Raw genomic sequence first — 14186 nt, forward strand, 5'->3', positions numbered from 1 at the left:
CTAAAGCTTTGTCCTTCTTTCCACAATTTAATAATTATTTTTCTTTCAGACATGCGAATTTCCTTTCCTTTAGATTTCATGTTTCCAAATTTATTAATTTAAAAAAAAAAAACACGTGTAACTATCACTTGTTATGATAAAGAACTGAAACTGATCAAAAATAAGAACAAGCATCATAAAAAGTAACGGTACTTTCGAAGTAAACAAAGTGAACGCGGACTTTTTGGTTGTCACAATTTCTTCTTATGAGACAAAAGTACCGTTAGAACAAAAAAGCAAAACCAAACTTTTGTTTTAGGTTTTGTTTTCTAATGAAAGAAATATAAAACAAGTAAAAGCGTGCTAAGTTCGGCCGGGCCGAATCTTATATACCCTCCACCATGGATCGCATTTGTCCAGTTCTTTTCCCGGCATCTCTTCTTAGGCTAAAAAGGATATAAGAAAAGAGTTGCTCTGCTATTAAAACGATATCAAGATATGATCCAGTTCGGACCACAATTAAATTATATGTTGGAGACCTGTGTAAAATTTCAGCCAATTCGTATAAGAATTGCGCCCATTGGGGCTCACGAAGTAAAATAGAGAGAACGATTTATATGGGATCTGTATCGGGCTATAGACCGATTTAGAACATAATAAATACGTTTGTTGATGGTCATGAGAGGATCCGTCGTACAAAATTTCAGGCATATCGGATAATAATTGCGACCTCTAGGGGTCAAGAAGTCAAGATCCCAGATCGGTTTATATGGCAGCTATATCAGGTTATGAACCGATTTGAACCTTATTTGACACAGCTGTTGAAAGTAAAAATAAAATACGTCATGCAAAATTTCAGCCAAATCGGATAGGAATTGCGCCCTCTAGAAGCTCAAGAAGTCAAATCCCCAGATCTGTTTATATGACAGCTATATCCGGTTATAGACCGATTTCAACCATACTTGGCACAGTTGTTGGATATCATGACGAAATACTTCGTGCAAAACCTCATTCAAATCGGATAAGAATTGTGCCCTCTAGAGGCTCAAGGAGTCAAGACCCAAGATCGGTTTATATGGCAGCTATATCAGGTTATGAACCGATTTAAACCATACATGGCACAGTTGTTGGGTATCATAACAAAACACGTCGTGCGAAATTTCATTCCAATCGGATAAGAATTGCGCACTCTAGAGGCTCAAGAAGTCAAGACCCAAGATCGGTTTATATGGCAGCTATATCAGGTTATGGACCGATTTGAACCATACTTGGCACAGTGGTTGGATATCATAACAAAACACGTTGTGCAAAATTATATTCTGATCGGATAAGAATTGCGCACGCTAGAGGCTCAAGAAGTCAAGACCCAAGATCGGTTTATATGGCAGCTATATCAGGTTATATACCGATTTGAACCATACTTAGCACAGTTGTTGGATATCATAACAAAACACGTCGTGCAAAATTTCATTCTGATCGGATAAGAATTGCGCACTCTAGAGGCTCAAGAAGTCAAGACCCAAGATCGGTTTATATGGCAGCTATATCAAAACATGGACCGATATGGCCCATTTACAATACCAACCGACCTACACTAATAAGAAGTATTTGTGCAAAATTTCAAGCGGCTAGCTTTACTCCTTCGGAAGTTAGCGTGCTTTCGACAGACAGACGGACGGACGGACGGACGGACATGGCTAGATCGACATAAAATGTCGCGACGGTCAAGAATATATATACTTTATGGGGTCTCAGACGAATATTTCGAGTAGTTACAAACAGAATGACGAAATTAGTATACCCCCCATCTTATGGTGGAGGGTATAAAAACAACATATACAACAAAACTTAACTTTATTTATTTTTTTTATATTGTTTTTATACCCTCCACCATAAGATGGGGGGTATACTAATTTCGTCATTCTGTTTGTAACTACCCGAAATATTCGTCTGAGACCCCATAAAGTATATATATTCTTGATCGTCGTGACATTTTATGTCGATCTAGCCATGTCCGTCCGTCTGTCCGTCCGTCCGTCCGTCCGTCCGTCCGTCCGTCCGTCCGTCCGTCCGTCCGTCCGTCCGTCCGTCCGTCCGTCCGTCCGTCTGTCTGTCGAAAGCACGCTAACTTCCGAAGGAGTAAAGCTAGCCGCTTGAAATTTTGCACAAATACTTCTTATTAGTGTAGGTCGGTTCGTATTGTAAATGGGCCATATCGGTCCATGTTATGATATAGCTGCCATATAAACCGATCTTGGGTCTTGACTTCTTGAGCCTCTAGAGTGCGCAATTCTTATCCGATTGGAATGAAATTTTGCACGACGTGTTTTGTTATGATATCCAACAACTGTGCCAAGTATGGTTCAAATCGGTTCATAACCTGATATACCTGCCATATAAACCGATCTTGGGTCTTGACTTCTTGAGCCTCTAGCGTGCGCAATTCTTATCCGATTGGAATGAAATTTTGCACGACGTGTTTTGTTATGATATCCAACAACTGTGCCAAGTATGGTTCAAATCGGTCCATAACCTGATATAGCTGCCATATAAACCGATCTTGGGTCTTGACTTCTTGAGCCTCTAGAGGGCACAATTCTTATCCGATTTGAATGAATTTTTGCACGAAGTATTTCGTTATGATATCCAACAACTGTGCCGAGTATGGTTGAAATCGGTCCATAACCTGATATAGCTGTCATATAAACAGATCTGGGGATTTGACTTCTTGAGCTTCTAGAGGGCGCAATTCCTATCCGATTTGGCTGAAATTTTGCATGACGTATTTTATTTTTACATTTTTACAACTGTGTCAAATAAGGTTCAAATCGGTTCATAACCTGATATAGCTGCCATATAAAGCGATCTGGGATCTTGACTTCTTGACCCCTAGAGGTCGCAATTATTATCCGATATGCCTGAAATTTTGTACGATGAATCCTCTTATGACCATCAACAAACGTGTTTATTATGGTCTGAATCGGTCTATAGCCCGATACAGATCCCATATAAATCGTTCTCTCTATTTTATTTCGTGAGCCCCAATGGGCGCAATTCATATACGAATTGGCTGAAATTTTACACAGGTCTCCAACATATAATTTAATTGTGGTCCGAACCGGACCATATCTTGATATCGTTTTAATAGCAGAGCAACTCTTTTCTTATATCCTTTTTTGCCTAAGAAGAGATGCCGGGAAAAGAACTCGACAAATGCGATCCATGGTGGAGGGTATATAAGATTCGGCCCGGCCGAACTTAGCACGCTTTTACTTGTTTTTTTTTAATCATTAAAAAAGAAATTGTCACATGAACGCAGATTTTATGGACTATGTGTATATATGGCAAACTGTATTGTGAAAAAAACATACATACGTTTAGTTTTTTTTGTTTTACGGCTACGTTTTGAACTTGAAACTCATTCATGGATTTTGTAGGGCTTCATTGATAAGATTTAGAGAAAAAGATCAATGACTGAAAATTGCATAGAGGCACAGTGTTGCGAATCGTTATTCTTGAGAAATCTCATAATAGCCCAAAAGGATAAAATGTAACAAGTAAAAGCGTGCTAGGTTCGGCCGGGCCGAATCTTATATACCCTCCACCATGGATCGCATTTGTCGAGTTCTTTTCCCGGCATCTCTTCTTAGGCAAAAAAGGATATAAGAAAAGAGTTGCTCTGCTATTAAAACGATGTCAAGATATGGTCCGGTTCGGACCACAATTAAATTATATGTTGGAGACCTGTGTAAAATTTCAGCCAATTCGTATAAGAATTGCGCTCATTGGGGCTCACGAAGTAAAATAGAGAGAACGATTTATATGGGATCTGTATCGGGCTATAGACCGATTCAGAACATAATAAACACGTTTGTTGATGGTCATGAGAGGATCCGTCGCACAAAATTTCAGGCATATCGGATAATAATTGCGACCTCTAGGGGTCAAGAAGTCAAGATCCCAGATCGGTTTATATGGCAGCTATATCAGGTTATGAACCGATTTGAACCTTATTTGACACAGTTGTTGAAAGTAAAAATAAAATACGTCATGCAAAATTTCAGCCAAATCGGATAGGAATTGCGCCCTCTAGAAGCTCAAGAAGTCAAATCCCCAGATCTGTTTATATGACAGCTATATCAGGTTATGGACCGATTTCAACCATACTTGGCACAGTTGTTGGATATCATAACGAAATACTTCGTGCAAAAACTCATTCAAATCGGATAAGAATTGTGCCGTCTAGAGGCTCAAGAAGTCAAGACCCAAGATCGGTTTATATGGCAGCTATATCAGGTTATGAATCGATTTGAAACATACTTGGCACAGTTGTTGGGTATCGAAACAAAACACGTCGTGCGAAATTCCATTCCAATCGGATAATAATTGCGCCCTCTAGAGGCTCAAGAAGTCAAGACCCAAGATCGGTTTATATGGCAGCTATATCAGGTTATGGACCGATTTGAACCATACTTGGCACAGTTGTTGAACATCATAACAAAACACGTCGTGCAAAATTTCATTTCAATCGGATAAGAATTGCGCACTCTAGAGGCTCAAGAAATCAAGACCCTAGATCGGTTTATATGGCAGCTATATCAAAACATGGACCGATATGGCCCATTTACAATACCAACCGACCTACACTAATAAGAAGCATTTGTGCAAAATTTCAAGTGGCTAGCTTTACTCCTTCGGAAGTTAGCGTGCTTTCGACAGACAGACGGACGGACGGACGGACAGACGGACGGACAGACGGACGGACAGACGGACGGACATGGCTAGATCGACATAAAATGTCGCGACGGTCAAGAATATATATACTTTTTGGGGTCTCAGGCGAATATTTCGAGTAGTTACAAACAGAATGACGAAATTAGTATACCCCCCATCTTATGGCGGAGGGTATAAAAACGTCTTGCGAAATTTCAGCCAAATCGGATAGAAATTGCGCCCTCTAGAAGCTCAAGAAGTCAAGTTCCCAGATCTGTTTATATGACAGCTATATAAGGTTATGGACCGATTTGAACCATACTTGTCACAGTTGTTGGGTATCATAACAAAACACGTCGTGCAAAATTTCATACCAATCGGATAAGAATTGCGCACTGTAGAGGCTCAAGAAGTCAAGACCCAAGATCGGTTTATATGGCAGCTATATCAAAACATGAACCGATATGGCCCATTTACAATACCAGCCGACCTACACTATTAAGAAGTATTTTTGCAAAATTTCAAGCGGCTAGCTTTACTCCTTCGGAAGTTAGCGTGCTTTCGACAGACAGACGGACGGACAGACGACGGACATGGCTAGATCGACATAAAATTTCACGACGATCAAGAATATACATACTTTATGGGGTCTCAGACGAATATTTCCAGTAGTTACAATCAGAATGACGAAATTAGTATACCCCCCATCTGATGGTGGAGGGTATAAAAATATTAGTATTAATTAGTATCTAGCCTACGGTTTAGAAAAATATAAAAAGTTTACGAAATTAGATGTTTTCTATATTTATAATGAAGTCATGTACTTTTTTATACCCACCACCGAAGGATGGGGGTATATTCATTTTGTCATTCCGTTTGCAACACATCGAAATATCCATTTCCGACCCTATAAAGTATATATATTCTTGATCAGCGTAAAAATCTAATACGATCTAGACATGTCCGTCCGTCTGTCTGTTGAAATCACGCTACAGTCTTTAAAAATAGAGATATTGAGCTGAAATTTTGCACAGAGTCTTTTTTTGTCCATAAGCAGGTTAAGTTCGAAGATGGGCTATATCGGACTATATCTTGATATAGCCCCCATATAGACCGATCCGCCGATTTAGGGTCTTAGGCCCATAAAAGCCACATTTATTATCCGATTTTGATGAAATTCGGCACAGTGAATTGTGTAAGGCGCTTCGATATCCTTCGTTAATTTGGCTCAGATCGGCCCAGATTTGGATATAGCTGCCATATAGACCGATCCTCCGATTTATGGTCTTAGGCCCATAAAAGCCACATTTATTGTCCGATTTTGCTGAAATTTGGGACAGTGAATTGTGTAAGGCCCTTCGACATATTTCTGCAATTTGGTCCAGATCGGTTCAGATTTGGATATAGCTGCCATATAGACCGATTTCATGATTTATGGTCTTAGGCCCATAAAATGCTCATTTATTGTCCGATGTCGCCGAAATTTGGGATAGTGAGTTAAGTAAAGCCCCTTGACCTACTTCTGCAAAATCGCACAGATCGGTTCAGATTTGGATATAGCTGCCATATAGACCGATATCTAGGTTTTAGGTTTTGGGGCCATAAAAGACGCATTTATTGTCCGATGTCGCTGAAATTTGAGACAGTGAGTTTGGTTAGGCTCTTCGACGTCCTTCTTAAATTTTGCCCAGATCGGTCAAGATTTGAATATAGCTGCCATATAGACCGATCTCTCGATTTAAGGTTTTGGGCCCATAAAAGAGACATTTATTGTCCGATTACGGCGAAATTTGGGACAGTGCTTTGTGTTAGGCTCTTCGACATTTTTATGCAACTTGGCCCAAATCGGTCCAGATTTGGATATAGCTGACATGTAGACCGATATCTCGATTTAAAGTCTTGGGCCCATAAAAGGCGCATTTATAATCCGATTTCACTGAAATTTGACGCAGTGACTGTTAGGGTTTTCGACATCCGTGTCGTATATAGTTCAGATTGGTTTATTTTTAGATATAGCTAGTGTACTTATTAGTATGTGGTCCAAATCGGAACATATTTAGATATAACTGATATGGGACATAAGGTATGAAATTTTCACCGAATTTTTATGAAAGGTGGTTTACATATATACCCGAGGTGGTGGGTATCCAAAGTTCGGCCCGGCCGAACTTAACGCCTTTTTACTTGTTCTATTCTATATATGTATTCTACTAATCTTCGTGTTAACTAATAAAATATCTGAATTGTTTCCCAAAAAATGTTTTTGGAAATGGATATCAAGTCGAGCAACATTATGCGTTATGCTCGACTTGAGTTTTCCTGTGTGATCAGTCGTGTAAGGGGGTTGCAATGTGGGTTCCTAGGAAAATGTACGGCTCTAGGAAATTAGGCTGGTGGGGGTTTTGAGGCGCGGATCTATGTCCATCTGGTAGATCCATTTGTTTATGGTGGGATCAATAAATTTTTTTCAGTTTTTATACCCACCACCGACGGATGGGGGTATATTCATTTTGTCATTCCGTTTGCAACACATCGAAATATCCATTTCCGACCCTATAAAGTATATATATTCTTGATCAGCGTAAAAATCTAAGACGATCTAGATATGTCCGTCCGTCTCTCCGTCTGTCTGTTGAAATCACGCTACAGTCTTCAAAAATAGAGATATTGAGCTGAAACTTTGCACAGAATCTTTTTTATCCATAAGCAGGTTAAGTTCGAAGATGGGCTATATCGGACTATATCTTGATATAGCCCCCATATATACCGATCCGCCGATTTAGGGTCTTAGACCAATAAAAGCCACATTTATTATCCGATTTGGCTGAAATTTGGAACAGTGAGTTAGGTTAGGCCCTTCGACATCTTCCGTCAATTTGGCCCAGATCGGCCCAGATTTGGATATAGCTGCCATATCGACCGATCCTCCAATTTAGGGTCTCAGGCCCATAAGAGCCACATTTATTATCCGATTTTGCTGAAATTTGGGACAAAGAGTTTTCTTAGGCCCTTCTATATCCTCCATTAATATCGCTCAGATCGCTCCACATTTGGATATAGCTGCCATATAGACCGATCGTCCAATTTAGGGTCTTAGGCCCATAAAAGCCACATTTATTATCCGATTTTGCTGAAATTTGGGACAGTGAGTTGTCTTGAGCCATTCACATTCCTTTGGGAATTTGGCTTAGATCGGTCCAGATTTGGATATAGCTGCCATATAGACCGATCCTCCGATTTAGGGTCTTAGACCCATAAAAGCCACATTTATTATCCGATTTTGCTGAAATTTCAGACAGTGTGTTGCCTTAGGCCCTCCGACGTCCTCCGTCAATTTGGCTCCGATCGGTTCAGATTTGGATATAGCTGTGATATTGACCGATCCTCCGATTTAGGGTTTTAGGCCCATAAAAGCCACATTTGTTATCCGATTTAGCTGAAATTTGTGGCAGTGAGTTGTGTTAGGCCCTTCAGCATCCTTCGTCAATTTGGCCCACATCGGTCCAGATTTGAATATAGCTGCCATATAGACCGACCCTCCGATTTAGGGTCTTAGGCCCATAAAAACCACATTTGTTATCCAATTTAGCTAAAATTTGGGGCAGTGAGTTGCGTTAGGCCCTTCAGCATCCTTCGTCAATTTGGCCCAGATCGGTCCAGATTTGGATATAGCTGCCATATGGACCGGTCCTCCGATTAAGGGTCTTAGGCCCATAAAAGGCGCATTTATTGTCCGATTTTGCTGAAATTTGGGACAGTGAGTTGTCTTGGGCCCCTCGACATCCTTTGGGAATTTGGCTCAGATCGGTTCAGATTTGGATATAGCGATTTAGGGTCTTAGGCCCATAAAAGCCTCATTTGTTATCCGATTTAGCTGAAATTTCGGGCAGTGAGTTGTGTTAGGCCCTTCAACATCCTTCGTCAATTTGGCCCAGATCGGTTCAGATTTGGATATAGCTGCCATATAGACCGGTCCTCCGATTTAGGGTCTTAGGCCCATAAAAACCACATTTGTTATCCAATTTAGCTAAAATTTGGGGCAGTGAGTTGCGTTAGGCCCTTCAGCATCCTTCGTCAATTTGGCCCAGATCGGTCCAGATTTGGATATAGCTGCCATATAGACCGGTCCTCCGATTAAGGGTCTTAGGCCCATAAAAGGCGCATTTATTGTCCGATTTTGCTGAAATTTGGGACAGTGAGTTGTCTTGGGCCCCTCGACATCCTTTGGGAATTTGGCTCAGATCGGTTCAGATTTGGATATAGCGATTTAGGGTCTTAGGCCCATAAAAGCCTCATTTGTTATCCGATTTAGCTGAAATTTCGGGCAGTGAGTTGTGTTAGGCCCTTCAACATCCTTCGTCAATTTGGCCCAGATCGGTTCAGATTTGGATATAGCTGCCATATAGACCGGTCCTCCAAATAAGGGTCTTAGGCCCATAAAAGGCGCATTTATTGTCCGATGTCGCCGAAATTTGGGACAGTGAGTCAAGTTAAGCCCCTTGACATACTTCTGCATTATCGCACAGATCGGTCCAGATTTGGATATAGCTGCCATATAGACCGATCTCTCGGTTTTAGGTTTTGGGGCCATAAAAAGCGCATTTATTGTCCAATGTTGCTAACATTTGGGACAAAGATTTAAGTTTATATATCTGCAATTTGGTCTAGATCGATCAAGATTTGCACATAGCTGCCATATAGACCAATCTCTCGATTTAAAGTATTGGCCCAATAAAAGGCGCATTTTTAATCCGATTGCACTGAAATTTGACACACTGACTTATGTTATGCTTTTCGACATCCGTGTTTTATATAGTTCAGATCGGTTTATTATACCCTCCACCGTAAGATGGGGGTATACTAATTTCGTCATTCTGTTTGTAACTACTCGAAATATTCGTCTGAGACCCCATAAAGTATATATATTCTTGATCGTCGCTACATTTTATGTCGATCTAACCGTGTCCGTCCGTCTGTCTGTCCGTCCGTCCGTCCGTCTGTCCGTCCGTCCGTCCGTCCGTCCGTCCGTCCGTCTGTCTGTCGAAAGCACGCTAACTTCCGAAGGAGTAAAGCTAGCCGCTTGAAATTTTGCACAAATACTTCTTATTAGTGTAGGTCGGGTGGTATCGTAAATGGGCCATATCGGTCCATGTTTTGATATAGCTGCCATATAAACCGATCTTGGGTCTTGACTTCTTGAGCCTCTAGAGTGCGCAATTCTTATCCGATCAGAATGAAATTTTGCACGACGTGTTTTGTTATGATATCCAACAACTGTGCTAAGTATGGTTCAAATCGGTATATAACCTGATATAGCTGCCATATAAACCGATCTTGGGTCTTGACTTCTTGAGCCTCTAGCGTGCGCAATTCTTATCCGATCAGAATATAATTTTGCACAACGTGTTTTGTTATGATATCCAACCACTGTGCCAAGTATGGTTCAAATCGGTCCATAACCTGATATAGCTGCCATATAAACCGATCTTGGGTCTTGACTCCTTGAGCCTCTAGAGTGCGCAATTCTTATCCGATTGGAATGAAATTTCGCACGACGTGTTCTGTTATGATACCCAACAACTGTGCCATGTATGGTTTAAATCGGTTCATAACCTGATATAGCTGCCATATAAACCGATCTTGGGTCTTGACTCCTTGAGCCTCTAGAGGGCACAATTCTTATCCGATTTGAATGAGGTTTTGCACGAAGTATTTCGTAATGATATCCAACAACTGTGCCAAGTATGGTTGAAATCGGTCCATAACCGGATATAGCTGTCATATAAACAGATCTGGGGATTTGACTTCTTGAGCTTCTAGAGGGCGCAATTCCTATCCGATTTGGCTGAAATTTTGCATGACGTATTTTATTTTTACTTTCAACAACTGTGTCAAATAAGGTTCAAATCGGTTCATAACCTGATATAGCTGCCATATAAACCGATCTGGGATCTTGACTTCTTGACCCCTAGAGGTCGCAATTATTATCCGATATGCCTGAAATTTTGTACGACGGATCCTCTCATGACCATCAACAAACGTATTTATTATGTTCTAAATCGGTCTATAGCCCGATACAGATCCCATATAAATCGTTCTCTCTATTTTACTTCGTGAGCCCCAATGGGCGCAATTCTTATACGAATTGGCTGAAATTTTACACAGGTCTCCAACATATAATTTAATTGTGGTCCGAACTGGATCATATCTTGATATCGTTTTAATAGCAGAGCAACTCTTTTCTTATATCCTTTTTAGCCTAAGAAGAGATGCCGGGAAAAGAACTGGACAAATGCGATCCATGGTGGAGGGTATATAAGATTCGGCCCGGCCGAACTTAGCACGCTTTTACTTGTTTTATATCCTTTTTTCCCAAAGAAGAGATGCCCGTAAAAGAACTCGACAAATGCGATCCATGGTGGAGGGTATATAAGATTCGGCCCGGCCGAACTTAGCACGCTTTTACTTGTTTTTAGATATAACTACTAAAAGGTCCAATATTTTGTTATATACAATTGAACAATGACTTTTACTTATTAGTATCTGGTCCAAATCGGAACATATGTTGATATAGCTGCTATGGGGCATAAGGTGTCAGTTTTGCACCGGATTTTGACAAAAGGTGGTTTACATATATACCCGAGGTGGTGGGTATCCAAAGTTCGGCCCGGCCGAACTTGACGCCTTTTTACTTGTTATTCTCACTATTGTTTAAATGATCATAGAGGGGCATTGTGTTGTTTGTTTTTATACCCACCACCGAAGGATGGGGGTATATTCATTTTGTCATTCCGTTTGCAACACATCGAAATATCCATTTCCGACCCTATAAAGCATATATATTCTTGATCAGCGTAAAAATCTAAGACGATCTAGACATGTCCGTCCGTCTGTCCGTCTGTCTGTTGAAATCACGCTACAGTCTTTAAAAATAAAGATATTGAGCTGAAATTTTGCACAGATTCTTTTTTTGTCCATAAGCAGGTTAAGTTCGAAGATGGGCTATATCGGACTATATCTTGATATAGCCCCCATATAGACCGATCCGCCGATTTAGGGTCTTAAGCCCATAAAGCCACATATATTATCCGATTTTGTTGAAATTTGGGGCAGTGAGTTGCGTTAGGCCCTTCGACATCCTTCGTCAATTTGGCTCAGAGCGGTCCAGATTTGGATATAGCTGCCATATAGACCGATCCTCCGATTTAGGGTCTAAGGCCCATAAAAGCCACATTTATTATCCGATTTTGTTAAAATTTGGGACAGTGAGTTGTCTTAGGCCCTTCGACTTCCTTCGTTAAATTGGCCCAAATCGGTTCAGATTTGGATATAGCTGCTATATAGACCGATCCTCCGGTTAAGGGTCTTAGGCCCACAAAAGCCACATTTATTATCCGATTTTGATGAAATTCGGGACAGTGAATTGTGTTAGACCCATCGACATCCTTCGTTAATTTGGCTCAGATCGGTTTAGATTTGGATATAGCTGCCATTTAGATCGATCCTCCGATTTATGGTGTAAGGCCCATAAAAGCCACATTCATTATCCGATTTTACTGAAATTTGGGACAGTGAGTTGTGGTAGGCCTTTTGATATATTTCTTCAATTTGGTCCAGATCGGTTCAGATTTAGATATAGGTGCCATATTGACCGATTTCTTGATTTATGGTTTTGGGCCCATAAAATGCTCATTTATTGTCCGATGTCGCCGAAATTTGGAACAGTGAGTTAGGTTAAGCCCATTGAGATACTTCTGCAATATCGCACAGATCGGTTCAGATTTGAATATAGATGCCATATAGACCGATATCTAGGTTTTAGGTTTTGGGGCCATAAAAGACGCATTTATTGTCCGATGTCGCTGAAATTTGACACAGTGAGTTTGGTTAGGCTCATCGACGGTCTTCTTAAATTTTGCCCAGATCGGTCCAGATTTGCATATAGCTGCCATATAGACCGATCTCTCGATTCAAGGTTTAGGGCCCATAAAAGAGTCATTTATTGTCCGATTTCGCCGAAATTTGGTACAGTGCTTTGTGTTAGGCTTCTTGCATCTTGGCCCAAATCGGTCCAGATTTGGATATAGATTTAAAGTCTTGGCCCCATTTCACTGAAATTTGACACAGTGACTTATGTTCGGCTTTTCGACATCCATGTCGTATATAGTTCAGATCGGTATGAGGTATATGAGTATAAGGTATGAAATTTTCATCGAATTTTGATGAAAGGTGGTTTACATATATACCCGAGGTGGTGGGTATCCATAGTTCGGCCCGGCCGAACTTAACGCCTTTTTACTTCTTTTTACTATGGTTGTCTGGCCACGTACATTTAATAAGGCAGAATGAATTATAGTTAATCCAAGGGAGTCTATATAAAATTTTGTAATAACAGTGCGGTAAGAGAAAATTGAGACACGAACTCCCCCATAATCCCGACTGCTAGCTTACTTATTGATGGCTCCCGCCATCTCTGTTTTTATAGCCGTGGAAAAGGCTGTTTGTAGGATCAGCCAAATCAACCTTGAGACTGTAACTTAAGCAAAATTAAATAAATTACATTACAGAATAACAAAATCGATATAGCCCAATTCTTCAGTGGTGAGTATAAAAAAATACGCCCGAATGGCGGATCTGGGCTTATGACGTTTTGTTGGCCTGTGGCCATTCTTGCACATGTGCCATTTGTCGAACTACTAAACATAGTAGAGGAGATGGCTAGAGCGGAGACGATGGTTACGTGGGAGTCAGTGGATAGTTATCGGATTGCCACGACGCTCTGGCCAGCTGTTGACCTTCTTGATGAAAATGTGGACGAGACGATGGAACACCTGCTTGGCTCATGCCCGGGTCTACTGTGTCATAGGCTTTCTCCCTGGCTCTCCATCGGACGGAGCGGGGGGCAGTCTTAATTTTTTCTTGCTAGGGTGTCACAGTTGGCCAAACAAGCCTCCGCGTGAACTAAATATTCAAGGTGGGCTTCCCATCCAAGCTATACTTAAACCTACTTATTATACCCTCCACCATACTAATTTCGTCATTCTGATTGTAACTACTCGAAATATTCGTTTGAGACCCCCTAAAGTATATATATTCTTGATCGTCGTACAATTTTATGTCGATCTAGCCATGTCCGTCCGTCTGTTCGTTCGTCCATCCGTCCGTCTGTCTGTCGAAAGCACGCTAACTTCCGAAGGAATTGAAATTTTGCACAAATACTTCTTAATAGTGTAGGTCGGTTGGTATTGTAAATGGGCCATATCGGTCCATGTTTTGATATAGCTGCCATATAAACCGATCTTGGGTCTTGACTTCTTGAGCCTCTAGAGTGCGCAATTCTTATCCGATTGGAATGAAATTTTGCACGACGTGTTTTGTTACGATATCAACAACTGTGCCAAGTATGGTTCAAATCGGTCCATAACCTTATATAGCTGTCATATAAACCGATCTTGGGTCTTGACTTCTTGAGCCTCTAGAGGGCGCAATTCTTA

This window comes from Stomoxys calcitrans, chromosome 1, assembly GCF_963082655.1.
Source record: "Stomoxys calcitrans chromosome 1, idStoCalc2.1, whole genome shotgun sequence".
Lineage (NCBI taxonomy): Eukaryota > Metazoa > Arthropoda > Insecta > Diptera > Muscidae > Stomoxys > Stomoxys calcitrans.